Source organism: Setaria viridis, chromosome 7, assembly GCF_005286985.2.
Source record: "Setaria viridis chromosome 7, Setaria_viridis_v4.0, whole genome shotgun sequence".
NCBI classification, from domain to species: domain Eukaryota; kingdom Viridiplantae; phylum Streptophyta; class Magnoliopsida; order Poales; family Poaceae; genus Setaria; species Setaria viridis.
The window spans coordinates 22,814,957-22,829,724 of record NC_048269.2 but is presented as its reverse complement, the minus strand read 5'-3'; the positions used below and the strand labels follow the sequence as shown (position 1 = coordinate 22,829,724).

Here is a 14,768-nt window from a genome sequence, read left to right as displayed (position 1 = left end):
GGGTAAAGTGTACAAACTCCGCAGAGTCATAAATCTATCTGGATAGTGAAAGGATCTTGTGATGCCTAGGGGGTAGGAATAGGCTCACTTTAAAATTTTTCTAAAAAACTTCGCAATGGTATTAGATACGTCGGAACTTCCGACACTGTGCTGGAACTTCCAGTACAGGGGTGAAACTTCCGATGGCAGGAAATGAGCTGAACGAAATTCAAAATAAAACTTGAAACTGGTAATTCTATTTGAATCAAAAGATTAGAAGTGGTGAATAGAGACTACTGCAGGTGATATATATGAGAGAAATTTCACAAATATATAGATCGGCACAAAACAAGCTTCTAGATCAATAAGAACTAGAGGAACACAACAAGCACACGAGACAAAGGATTTGTTTACCGAAGTTCACTTCCACAAAGGAAGCTACGTCTCCGTTGAGGAGCTCACAAAGAGCCGGGTCCTCATTAACCCTTTACCTCTCTCAATCAACCACAAAGGAGGATTGAGTTACTTACTATGAATCCTCACAAAGAGGATGGGTGATACAAAGTTCCCAGGCGCACCACACAAAGAGGGTGCTCAAACGGGTGACGCCAAACCGTCTAGAAGAAAGTTTCAAGAGTAACAAACGTGAATCGAAGGCCGAAGATGCTTCAAGTGCTCTTCAGATGAACTTGTTGAACCTCACACTCAAAACCCCAAGTCTCACACCTCCAATCCTTCTCTCACCCAAGCCCTAGCTCAAAACTCTCAAAGATTTAGCTCAAGGAGGAAGTGGGGAGGAATATTGAATGCTCTAGAGGGTATTTATCTTGGGTTAGGTCAGTAGCCAATGAAAGGGAGGGCTGAGGGGTATAAATACCCGAGCCCCAAAACTAGCTGTTGCAGTGTTGTTAAGTGCTTGTCGGAACTTCCGACACAGGATTGGAACTTCTAGCACAGTTCAAATAAAACGGCTGGGAACCCCTTGCTGGAAGTTACAGGAAACTTCTGACACAGAGTTGGAACTTCTGACATTGTTAAATTAAATCCGCTAAGCACCCCCATCAGAAGTTTTTGAAAACTTCCGACAGGTGTCGGAACTTCAGAGACTCACAGAAACTGTGAGAAATTAAATGTGCAAGTGCGTGAGTGGTGTCTTTCATGGGTGGTTAGCATCTCAAACAAACACTTTGACATCTTCAAGCTATCCATCCGCGTCCCCCTTTATAGTACGGTGTTTCTATACTCAAATTCAAAATTTAAAAACTATAAAAGATCTTCCTTTATGCTTCAACACCATTCTTCAATAAAATTTGGGGTTCTTTTCCTACACCTTTGCACTTTTTAGAATTTAAACCTATCAATTACTCGATAAAATCATTAGTCCCTTAATCATGTATGTCATCAACATCAAAACCCACTTAGGGGGCCAAATGCACTTTCAGATAGTTGAGGCTCACGGTCACGAGCCCACATAGTCAAAGCTCATGTTGATTAGCAATTACAACTTGGGTGTGGTGAGATAGGACCGAGGCCCGAAGAGAGTAATTTGAAAATGAGGCGCATGCCGGCTTAGGAGGACCCTGATGGTCCTTGGGCTCCTTAAAATATGGAAACTGGTAGGGGAGGTAACATTCCCCTCCAGGGCCAACAACTTAATATAAGTGATACTTCCATTTCCTCCTTTTTCAAAACTCACCTCACCTTGCATAAAATAGGTTCATTAATGAGATTAAGCCTCATTCCCTTGCCTTGACCAATCTCGCATTTGATATAATTTCAACACTAGGATTTGCTTGGTACCAACTATAAGTGTACTCAGCCTTACTTTCATTTATACAGGTTTAAGATTCCCGGTGCTTTGGTTCATTCCGTGGAATGGGCCACAGCTCCACTCTCCGCTACGCATAGGTGAAAACTATTTTCTATTATTTTATGCACATTTTATTGTTTATGATACTAATCTGTGATAAGAACTGCATCAACCACTAATCCAGGATCTGATACAGGTAATCAGTGGGACCTTTAGAATAATGCCCCCATAGTAGGCCTCAGCAACGCCCCCAATGAGATGAACTACATCCGTAGACGCAACCGTTGCCGGCACCGGCGAATGCCGAGCAGAGTTTTCACCATGACCCCCAAACTCAAATCCACACATCGTCGAGGCTCAAATAAGGGCAACAATAGTGGGTAGCCTAGGTTGACTATGAGGCACACCTGCAGGACAGCCAAAATGAGAAAAAGCCTCCGGGCTAGGCGCAGACACGACAAACAACCAAACGATGGAAGCAGCCTCCTTTTACCCATGGAGCGGAGAGACGACCTCGAAGAGAGCGGCCGTGACCTTGTAGAGAACGATCATGACCTTGTTGGTGAGGGAGACGACCTAGAAGCAGCAGGGGAGAATGACCTAGGGACCACTCGGGCACCCCTGGACAGAACATGGATCCAGCAAGGAGCAGATCCGGTGACCAGCAGCCCGAAGCATCCCTTGCCGTCGGAGAGAGAGGAGGTGCAGGGTGTGGTAGGCGAGGAGAGGGAAAGAGGGAAGAAGGAGTGAACTTGGGCCACGTCGGCCACCGGGAAGAGCGGATCTGGGAACCGGCGGACCACGGACTGCCTCCTCCACCAGGCGGGCCCCCTTCGCATCTTCCGCATCCTCCAAGCCGCAGGCACGGAACGCCTGCGGCAGAACCACCCAAATTAACCCGGCTAAAGTGTACTAAACATCGCCTCATATGCAAACAGACACTTTAATCGGATCAAAATGGTAGTCTGTCAGGTTTCACCTGATACAACCACATATTTACGATCGAAACAAGTATACAATACTCGTACGAAGATGAGCCCAGAGATTACAACAATCCAGATAAAATAATACAGAGGTCCCAATTAAGTTATTACAAACTGAGTTCAAAACATAAAGTAGTTCAGAGTTCAAAAGCAGCGGAAATAAACGATAGTTCTAACATCGATACATGATATCATGGTGAAGTCGTCCATGACATCACTCACCGTGGTCCTCGCCCACCGAGGATGGGTCCCACTCAACCGTCCATCCCGGAGGGAGTTGGTATGGCCAAGTAACACTAGCAACCATGTCATCAACATCATTACCTGAAAACATAGCCACAAGTAAGGCTGAGTATACTAATACTCTACAAGACTTACCCGTCGGGTGGTATCTCATCCACTGACTCCTACACATATAAGGTTTTTTGGTTGAGGGGTTTGTTTTCACCAAAAGCTTCAAAAATGGATCCTTACTTTCAAGTTTTAGCATCAAGTTCTAGTTGATTAACCATTCTAGATAAGCAACTATTCTAAGCAAGCATGGTAGAATAAGCAATTTAATCAAGCACAAATATTAAGCATCATGCTTGTTCATCTTCTTACTCAATGCAGCACAGTGATCAAGTAGTCTCAAACTGCGAGAAGCAGACGATTCGAATCAAATTTCTTAACCTTGCAAGGTAGACCTAAACATACGACATATGCGTACCACCACGGGTTCACATATATCAACGATTCCCATCAGTTCGCGGCACTTGTCCATATCCTACTTCCCTTAGATACAAGGCCCCACTAGTCCCCGGAACGACGCTGTGCCGTGGCCGCACTTGTACCCACATGATGCATCAAGGGAACCTGGTTCCAGAGAGAGCGGGGGAAAGGTCCACGCCGGTTCAATTAGGTACTTGGCCTACTGATTCCCCATTCTCTCAGCATGTGTTTAGTACGTTCAAACACTTGACCATGAATGCTGACACGGTTCAACCTTAGTAAATTTTTCCTCTATACAGACGGGGCATCAACAAATTTAGAAACATAGTACCAAGCCCCGCCCGTCAATCCTTATGATTCCAACATAAGTAAACAGGCAACTCCTATAGCTCGCGAGTGACAGGAAATCATTCAACTTTTACCGTGTCCCTATTTAGCATAGCAACTAAACGACTTAACATGCTAGTATTCAAACATGGGTACTAGAGAGCATGCAACTAAGGTTTCAATACAAATCCTATGAACTTAATGCACAAACATAAGCAATAAGAATATTGTATAACTTTAGAAACCAAGATTATGCTCGGGGGCTTGCCTTCTTGTCCTAGGTTAGCCTTGGGCTCTTCCGAATCTAGGTTCGGGTCTTGGGTCGTCTGGATCAAGTTCATCTCAGCAGGCGGGTGTCCTTCTTTAGCTTCTGAGACCAACTCGTAAGTTCCGTCCGCGAGGTTAGCTTCTACACAAGATGCATATGCATAAGAATTCGTTTATAACCTTTCATGGCGTAGGTTTCATTTCGTTATTCATTACAGAAGTATAGGGTGTATTTTCGACCACATTCACCTAGACAAGTTTATACACCTTTCTTTCCTTTTTTTTAGACACATTCACCTAGAAAAGTTTATAATCATTTCTTTTCTTCACAAAACAAGGTTGGTCGGGAAGAAAACATAGCTTTTATTTTGATGGTGATTGTGTACACATATAACTTTCTTAGACATTTGTTAATCAAAGGACAGTAGGGTGTGGTGCTTTGGTACTGTGGAGCAAACCTTCTAGGGATGAACATGCTACTGATGAAAAGCATCATTAATCATTTGTGAACCCACAATCCTAGTAGCAATTATCCTTATTAAATAAACTAGGTTTTAACATGAATAAATGTTTCAGGAAGCATCTGTTAAGACATGAACATGAAATTTTATAGGAGCTTTCCCTCTACACAAGAATTCTACTGTAAAAATTTAAGATGGATTTGACAACCACAAAATTTACTAAAAATCAAATATGTTTACTCTGTAGATATGAAGAATGATTTATAACTATAGTTCTATCATCAGTTTAGTGCTACAAATTTTACAGAATGGTTTTCCACTCTATCAGAGGCTACTGTGAATTTATCAAGATTTTATAAGCATAAGATCTATTTATTCCACTATAATGAGATTAAGCAACCCAAAACACATATTTCACAAGGATGAATATTTTTGCTAGTAAGATATGAGCATCAGGAAACTAGAAAAATTTATTTTGCATTTTTATCATTTTTCTATGATTTTATACGTCATCCGTTTCAATGCGTTTTATTCAAACTTGAATTTTTTCTTTTAGAGAACCCCCTAGACTTTTTCAAAATCTCACAGTGAGGCTCCTATGTTTTCGCACTAATGACCCTAGGACAAAATGTTGGCTTGCAATGTGGCCCTTGGGGCCAGCCGGCGGCGTGGGTGGCGCCATTCCGGCGAGGTCCGACCATGGGGGTATGGGCTAAGGGTGGGAAAGCGATGAGGGGCTCACCAGCGACTTGGCTGGTGTAGAGCTCGGGGTCGGAGGGTGGCCGGCAGCGGTGCTCGGCGGAGCAGGCGTCGGGTGCGGCGCTTCAGCTCGAATTCCGGTGAGGACGGTGGCAGTGGTGGCCGGGAGTGGGGCTGGAGAGGGGCAGTGGTGGTAGGGAAGGGCTCTCAGGTGCTTGGACCATGAAAGTGGTGGCTGGAGGGGAGGGCTCCATGAGGTGGTGTCAATGGTGAGCGGCGGAGCTTCGGGCAAGCGGCCGGCGGGGATGGGCGCTACCCTTTTTATAGCTGCAAAGGGGAGGGATAAGGGTGTAACGCCAGGGTGAGGTACTCCGTGCATTGGCGAGGCGAGCGGTGGCTTGGGCGCGCGAGGACTGGCCGGCGGCAGTGGTGCGAGGGGAGTGGCCGGGCGGTCGTGCAGTGCGCCGGCGCGCACCGTGCCGCGCGAACGGTTGTTGGGCGGCCGGGATTTGGCGTGTAGGAAGGGAGGATTGCGTGCATGGGTTGGCTATCTTGCACCCTTGTGTTGTCGCTGCGTGGCCGGAGGTTGGGTAGAGCGGCGGTGCCAGAGGGGCTGCCGCATGGCGCCGGCGAACTCACCGTGGCGCGGTGACCGCGCCCGGTGCACATGGCGTTCGCGGGTGGCGCGCGAGGGTGCTGTGTTCTGTGCAAGTTTTCTCCCAAATTTTGAACCAAATGGTGCAAACTCCAAATACAAAAGTTTGAGACCAAACTATAGGCTCCAACTTCTATAAAGGCCAACAGGTGAAAAGCTTGCTGGATTTGGAGGTAATTTTGAGGGAACTTTGGTGGAACGCCCGGTCAAACCGGTTTTGAATTAAATTTGAATTTTGACCGAACTTAAACTCAGTTTTTGGATACCTTCCGCTCAAAATCAGAAAAAGTGCTAATTATGAAAGTTGTTCAATTTCAAGAGCTCTACCACTTTTATATTGGCCAAAATTGAGTTCTTATACAAAAATCTGTTTTTATGTTCTGCCCAAATAAGCACCATTAAGGGGTGTTTTAACACTTAGCAAATTTGAAGTGTTTTTGAATCTTAACACTTAGCAAACTTGGAGTTAGCTTTGATTTGTTTCTTAATCACTTTGATGTTTCCTTGATCTTGCTCTTAATTACTAGGAATGTCACAGCGCCACGGCCATACCGGCGCCATTCCCTGTCGCCCCACCCCTGGAGGCAAGACGACTAGGGCGTCGATGGCCGGGGCAGCCACACATGGCCGGGCGAGCCTGCGGACGTCAGCTTGCTGCAGGGCGCACGGCGGGTGCACACCGTAGCCCTGCCACCGCCGACGCCAGGGCGGCCGCCGTAGATGCGACGGAGGGTTGCCCCAGGCTCGGAGGAGACGAATCTGGCTTGGGACGCAGATCCAAGGCCACAACGGGTGGATCCGGCTGGCAGGGCCAGAGCACGGCCATGGCAGCGGCTAAGGTTAGGGTTAGAGCGACCGGGGGATGACTATGGTGTGGTGGGGTGAAAGGAGGAGGGAGGGGGGGAGTGTGGCCGCCGAGTGGCTTGGGCGAGCCTTTGGCGGTGCAGGATTGGAGCCCCGGGTCACCCTCGGGCGAGAGCGACACGAGGGAGAGGAGTATCGGCAACAGTTGCAGTTGTTGGTAATTGTTTTGGTTGCAGTACTCGTGCTGTGACCACATTTTGACGCTGCCCTGCTCCCACGAGAGAATGCAAGGGAGGTGCCAAGCAAGTTCTGCGTAGATGGTCATTAGCCAGTGAAAGCGCGGTTGCTTGACACCGAGGCAGCAGCGACCTTGTAGTGTTCGTGCTGGGGGAGGGGGGGGGGGATCAAACGGGCTGTTGGAATTATCAAAAATATACTCCGAGCTGTTGGCATCCACTGCCTATTCAACTTTGCCGACCCCCTACGACTAAACATCTCTTTCTTGGCCAAATTAGTAGGCAATTGGTAGAACCCCTCTCAACATGACAATTTCAGAAAAAAAGAATTTATTTGAGAGAGAAAAAGAACCATATTTGACCATTGCTGCTGGCAGCGATAGAGAAAAAAATGGTTTTCTTTTTTTTTCAAAAAAAAAGGAAGAGAAGAATTTTTGCTCGCTGGAAGCCTGTGGCTCAGATGCAGTGCCCACCCCCACCCCGCATGATGCTGAATAGATGATATCCATCCGCATGTAGCAGGAGTAATGTATTGGCTGCTTCGGTTGTTTTTTTTTCTTGATAAAACCGGTGGGTTTCGTTGGGTTGGGTTGGGCTGGCTGCTCGTCGTTGCCACCACCTCCACGTCATGCGCGTATAGCCAAGCCAGATCCTACACAAATCACCGTGTAAAGCAGCGGCTCGTGAGTGTAGTATAGATGATGTCAAAAGTCACCGGCGGGCACATACGTAGCACTTGGACATACCGCAATCATGCAGGGCTCGGAATTAAAACAAACATGACCCCACGAGTGGTGGGTAATCAAACGGCTGCCGAAGCCAGCAGCCACCGACCAAAGGAAACACGAAATTCGCCAGCACGAATCTACCACAACATACTGCTGGTTCAGGATAGAAACAAAAAACGACCAAGATTTTTAGTAAGACACCTTGAATGATTCCTGCTGTGTTCAATGAGGACGGGCCTTTCACGTTTCATGCGCACGCAGCAGCAAAGCTTCACGCCATGTATCCTTCGAACAAGCAGTTGCAAAATGGAACATTTCCCATCAACAACACCCAAGAATGTACCTTTGCAGTACATGGACTCCACCAAACAGACTAAGGGGGTGTTTGGCTCCAGTGGGGCTAAATTTTAGCCATGTCATATCGGATATTTAGATACTAATTAGGAGTATTAAACATAGTCTAATTATAAAACTAATTATATAGATGGAGGCTAATTCGTGAGACGAATCTATTAATCCTAATTAGTCCATAATTTGATAATGTGGTGCTACAGTAACCATTTGTTAATGATAGATTAATTAGGTTTAATATATTCGTCTCACGAATTAGCCTAGAGGTTCTGCAATTAGTTTTATAATTAGCTCATGTTTAGTCCTACTAATTACCATCCGAATATTCAAGTTTAGCCCCTGATATCCAAACAGCCCTAAGTACGAGGCAGCCCTGTAGAAAAAAAAAATTACAGGCATACAAAAGAAAGAGAGGTCTGTTGCATAGCAACTGTGCTATTAACTGGAGCACTGTGCGCCTTTGCAGGATGAAATCCTACACACCTATCCAATAACCCCAAAACTGCAGAATTGCACCAACTACCCGTCACCTTGTATTTGAAGCAACCTTGCATGTTGCATGGCTTTGGTCCTCGGAAGGACAACCAGGATTACGCCAATTAGCCAATCACCACGGCACCACGCCCATCTTCGGTTGAGCCATCCTCGGTCCACAGAAGGGCGGACAAGACTCCAGAGAGCCATGCCTTCCCCAAATTTGGGCGGAAGCCAGCATGCATGATTGTGCTGTGCCTTGACATGTTTGAACAGAAAATGCTGCTTTCACCTGTAAGTTTAAGAGGCACCAGAAGCCACAAAATTGGCTCAATTCTGAAAAGAATGGAATTCAAATATAATGGAGGTTAATACAAGATACATAAATGTTCTACATAAACAAGGCAGTCAAAAAGTTAGGCATTTCTTGATGCTATTATTCTCTGCAGTCGTTGTCTTATCCAGCTACAGGTACAACATCTCGGCCTGGAGAACGGCGCAACATCTCCAGCAGGCCGTCCTCCAGGCCTGGTGTCCGAATTCAGAAACCAGGTTTGGTGCCTTCCTACCATGCACACAGTACGTCCGTACCTAACCAGATGGGCCAAATAGAGGCGCATCACCAAACCAAATCAATTTTCATACTCCGTTCCTCCCAAATTATAAACCGTTTCGGTATTTCTAAATTCATAGATTTTGTTACTTACCTAGATCTACACTATGCTTAGATATATAGTAAATTCTATGAAACTAAATACGATAAAATAATCTACAATTTGGAACAGAAGTAGTATGCAAGAAATGTCAAATGTGCTATCGACAACCAGGTAATTTGTTTCTGAAAGAGAGTAGGGTTCAGTTCAGATATGATGCTCTTGGACCAGTGAGCATCAGCAAGGGGCAAGTTGCCGATGTCCCAGTCCCAGTCCAATTCTATCACACAACTTGCCTACTGGATCAGCTTATTTCTTTGTTGGGCAAGCATAATTTTCCCCGTATAAAAAGGCCAACACAACCTCAAGAGAAGATAATGAGGTAGTACTTGGTGTACAATACACATATAATTGCTTCATTCTTCAATAGACAGTTCAGGTGCAGAACCAGTCCAAATTTAAGCAGGAAGTAGTATAGAATTCAGGTGCAGAGCAAGTACCAGTCCGAATTTAAGCAGCAAGTTGTATAGTTCTGTTCCTTCAAGAATTTGATCTGCTAATGCATCTTACTTGGCTCTGGATTTCAGAATCCGAATTCTATAACCAGAAGAGCCAGTTCACCATCCTATTTATCATGGCTTAAACAGAAGCTACCTGCATTACAACATAGACACCGATTTGACAGTGGACAAAAATCTGTTAGCACACTACTCCAAAGTTGGTGTTCACATGATAGTGTTAACTCTCAGGTCTCAACTAATACACCAGGAAGACAGTGGTTTATTCATGCTAGCCAGTGTGATATATGTAGTTCAATTGGCAATAACAGAGTGATCATCTGGCTAGAGACTCGTTCCATTTCATCAAAATCTTGTTTAGCAGAGCAGCACTTTATACAAATATTACAAGTGCAGATATCAAAGGAAACCTTTTTTTCCTTCATCTCATCAATAATTTCTGACACTTTATCAGGCTCATCTACATGCACAAAGAAATTCATCAGCACATTACAAGGTAATGTGTCAGATGCAAATCCTTTTTTTTTCCTCATTTGCTCAAATGTGTCTTCTGTTTTCTCTTTCATCATAGCTTGGGTGTAAACATTTAATAGGGAACCATACGCCCTCTTGTCCTTCAGGATGTCAGGGAGCTCCTAGTATTCCTCAGCATGTGAAACACCATGTAAACCTATGCATGTTATAGAAAACATCTAATTAGAACCAATATCAACGCTATCATTGTTACACTTGGACATCAAAAGGTACATCAAGAATGTAGTAAATTCTAATGCCTAGTCATCAATAAGCATTGCGCAGACCGAGGAGCGAAGGGATTTTCGATAACGTTAAGGGAGTCAAGCTATTGTTTCATACCATATTAGGTAGCTTGAACAGTGGCTACTTACCTTCTAGCATTATCTTCAATATTCAGGGGGGCTCGCAGTTGCAGCCTTTAAGTTGACTGTTGCCTTGTTTCCACTGTGAAGGACAAACATGGTAGACCCTGAATAGGATTCACTTGTAATATGCGATTTATCATCTGCAGGAATGGAGCTTGCTTCTGATTCTTCCTCGGGTGATTTCGAGTTTGGATGCCTTAGAAGCACACTTCCAGAGCCTGTTTCGAAGGAACCCACAGGAGTATCGCTATGGTACAGTAGGTCTTCCTCTGAGGATCCTGAAAGGTAATATAACTGCTCTTCATGCATGATGGAGTTAAGATCTTTCACGAGCTTTTCTACAGGTGAAGGCTTCAGACGAGTCGCACAGCTCCTTTTTCTTGATGGCACTAGGGATTCCCAAGCATGTGATTGAGCTGAACCTGAAATGGTAATATATCAGAGAGCCAACATTGACATATATAACAAAAAAGGTAATTTCTAGACTAAATATGGCAAATCTTGAGAATCAATGTTAGATCTTTATTTTGTTTCATGGGGTTGGTGCGATCAAGTATCACTTCAGAGATGTGGTAAAGGAAGACATGCTGATGCATGTGCATCATGATATTTAATGAAATATTTTCTTCGCTAGATGTTAGGCTCCATGCCATCTGAACTTAATATGTTGAGTGCAATACTTCAATATTACCTCTATGATAATAATGAGTAGTAAGTAGTAAATGGTTTATCAAGTCACCATAAATTCTGAACTTCTCATGAACTCATAGTAATGGACTACAGAGAGAACAGTAGTTCACTAAAAGAAATATTTAGGTGGCATCAATAAGTTCATGAAAAACAGAGAAGAAAAATAAGATCTTCATAACTTACTACTAATATGGTCTCTAAAAGGGTAGTAGTAGAATAACAATATAAAGATGTCTAAGGAAAATTTTATTGTTTTGATCATAACTTCATAGACAAAGCATCCAAGAATAAGTCCTGTCATTTGTGTGCATTGAAACCAACCACATGCACATACTCACAAAGAATGAGAGGGCGCATAATTCATTCTATTAAGCAACAAGGTAGGCGTCGAGACAACTGACCACTCATTTCACTTGCATCAACAGCGCCATATGGAACACAACTCTCAGAGTATGATATTGCAGATCCAGAACTAGATCGACTGCTTGGATCAGCATCCCCCATCTTTTGAAAACTCTGACCAGAAAATGGCCCATTCTCTGTTGTGATGTGATTTGTTTTTTTCTTCTGTGACTTCATCTTTGATGTTGGTGGCTTCAGCTTACTAACTCTAGGTTCATCATCATCAATGTCATCCTTGCGATGCATCGGGGTGTAGTTTGCCAATGAACCCTTCGTTCTCCATCTCGAGCCACATGCATTGCAGAGCACTGGCTTATCAGGTGGCCCATTTCGCCAAAGAGGAGTGCCTGTTCCAGCATTTCCCATGAGAAATCCATCAAAATCGATACCCAAAATATGAGCGGCATACAAATTGATATCACATTTAGATGTATCAAGAGATGGTGCCATCAGGGTAAGGAGCATAGAAAAAGGGTAAGAAACTATACACTATCAAGAATGTATCCAGAAGACATCATATCACTAATCAAAATACAGTCAGACTTAATGCCTCAATGGTTAGTTCAATTGTACAGGCATGCAATTCTTATACCGAATGCAGATAGCCACTTCAAAGGATCATTTTACTGCAGTAAGAGCTAAAGAAAGTTCAGACCATGTAATGCTGCACGCACAAGGATGGGATAAGATCGTGTAATTACACAGCAAACCAAAGTTTTCACTTCTATGGCACCCTGAAACTAGCATTCGTGTAGCAGCAGCAGCAATTGAACTCTAAATATCAGATTGGCAGAAGCAAATGTTTATTATCTGCTTAAGTTATCTAAGAATCGCATTAAACCGTAATCAAACACAACTCTAAATTTGTTCCGTGAGCATGGTATAATATGTTCCTCACGTTCTGAAGAATTATACAGGCAAAGGCCTCTGACACCACAACCATGTCCCTAGATTTCTCATGAACACTCTTGGCAGTTCAGTGAATTCAGATTCAATTGAGCTGCCACCGAGAAAATGAATCCGAGTCCCTTAGAATCTTTCGGCTAATGCCCGCTTCCCAGATGCATAATTGGTGGAAATCATCACCCGTAAAGTACTACTTGCTGAGGACCAAAGGGGAAAAGGGGGGGAAACAAGAGAGAGAGAAAAAAAAGGAACAAATAGGAAAAATTCTGCTTCATTAAGAACAAGAGCTCACTTGTGACTCCGCAATGGCGGCAGGGTCCTTGCTTCCCCATGGTTCCTTCTGCTCCTCACCTCCCCACAGGTGAAGAAGAACGGAGCAAAAGAAAATCCCAACAAAACAAATACGGAAAAACAAAAGTAGAAACAAGCAGTTCTCTAAGTTCTTCAGCAAAAGAAAGGGGAAAAAAATCAAGAACTATTTCTCTGTATGAATCTCGTCAAACCAGGAGAGGATTCCTGGGGGCAATTCCACGGCCCATGGAGTGCTCAAGAACCAACTCTTGCTCGGTAGGTTCCTTTCTCCTTTCTGTTTGTTTTCCTATTGTTCTGTATCCAGTCTTTTAGAGAGGGTAGAGGTGAGAGAGAGAGAGAGAGAGAGAGAGAGGGGGGGGGGGGGGGGGGGGGGGGGGGGGGGGGGGGGGGGAAGGGGTGGAGAGAGCTTGGGATGGCAACGGCGCCGTGATTGGCGAATAATCAAACCCGCTGGAGGCATTTGGCGAGATATCCTAAAGAATTGCAGTTTAAAAGCTGTGTGTTTTTGTTAAATAGGGAGAGAAGCAATTAGGTAAAGTAGGGAAAAAAGAAGATGAGGTAGACAGCGAGGGCAAAGCTTCTTTCTCTCTTGTATCTTTCGGTATTTCTGGGGCTAGTTTTGTTGTGATTTGATTTCATTCAGTTACGTCATCATTCATGTGCATGTGACTAAGTTGAAGCTGAGGATGTTTCCTTGCACTAACTAGTCGATTTGCTTACCTTTAAAGCTCCATACTCTTTTGATTATTTTTTAATGAAGCTCTACCATTAAAATCCACTCTGTGTGCCATTAAAAGAATCTTTTTGCCTTGCCATTTGCATCTTACGCTTGTGACAAACAACACATGTTCAGCCCAACAAAGTTGTGTACCGTAGTACAAGTTCTGGATACACCGCACAAGATCAACCGGGGACGGATTATTTATCTACATGCAATTCAATTTTGCAGTTTTTTTTTCTTTCCTAGTTATTCCATGTAAGGATGTGACAAGGCATATCCGGAGATCATGCATCTCACAAACGGTTTAGTGTAAAAACACAGATTTGGTGGTGACAGCTATCTTGAAATAGAGTGCGAAAGCACTCAATGCAAGTTCCCAATATGGAGGGCGGCACAGGCAAGTCCCAAAAGCCGTTTTAGCGTGTTTGCCACAAACAACAACTATAGGTGATTTCCATACAATTCTGTGGGTGATCTTGCAAGTCAGCTGTGTTGGATTCACAAAGGCTCGGGCCATCCAGCATTTTACTACATCCAAGACAAGCGACATTGCGTTGTGTTCAAATCCATCTAACAACAGTCATAGTACAAATTCCAAAAATCTGACCGCATCAACCACGGCTTGTCAAACTACCGGCCTACTAACCGTTTCAACGAGGAATCAAATTCTCTAGTTCCAGAGTTTGGTTTGCACACGAATTTGAATTTGGTCCACACATGAGTCGAGTGTTTTTAAACAATGGATCATTTTCTATATGCATCTGTCCTTGAAATAAAAAGTATCAGGCCCTGTCACCCATCCAACGGTAGCCACATCTTTACCAATCGAAACAACAATGTAACAAGAGGTTGCGAGAGGATTAGTGACTTCACCGACTGATGTATTTTTTACATCAAATTAAAGAGGCTGCCAATATTCAAATTAGCGACGACACACACAAACGCTGCGTTTGACAGGCGAGCGGCAAGCCATATTTTACTCGGAGGACACCAAAACGTCATTCTCTTCTGGGTTAACATGGTGGTCATATTAGTTGTAGTTGGTAGATAGAAGCCACTCAGACCGACCAAGCTTGCTATCAAACAAAGGGCTATTCATAAACTGAAGGCACCTAAGATATTGTTAATGGATTTTCCCCAAAAGAAAAGAAACCCAGTGGATTTCCCAAAAAGAAAAGAAATCCAATGCATTATTTACAA

At 44.1% G+C, this 14,768-nt stretch overlaps 1 long non-coding RNA gene and 1 pseudogene across 2 annotated transcripts; one reads left to right on the top strand and one right to left on the bottom strand.

Moving 5' to 3' along the window:
• Positions 1 to 7,111: 7,111 nt before the first annotated feature.
• On the top strand, positions 7,112 to 12,184 carry LOC140223366 (uncharacterized). 2 transcript variants are annotated; one of them, XR_011898797.1, is made up of 3 exons: positions 7,112 to 10,152; positions 10,684 to 10,822; positions 10,882 to 12,184. It is a non-coding gene; the product is annotated as an uncharacterized lncRNA (long non-coding RNA). The 2 variants fall into 2 exon arrangements; XR_011898796.1 differs by having other exon boundaries at positions 7,112 to 10,822.
• LOC117865110 (GATA transcription factor 26-like) lies at positions 10,540 to 13,195 on the bottom strand (annotated as a pseudogene).
• Positions 13,196 to 14,768: the final 1,573 nt, after the last annotated feature.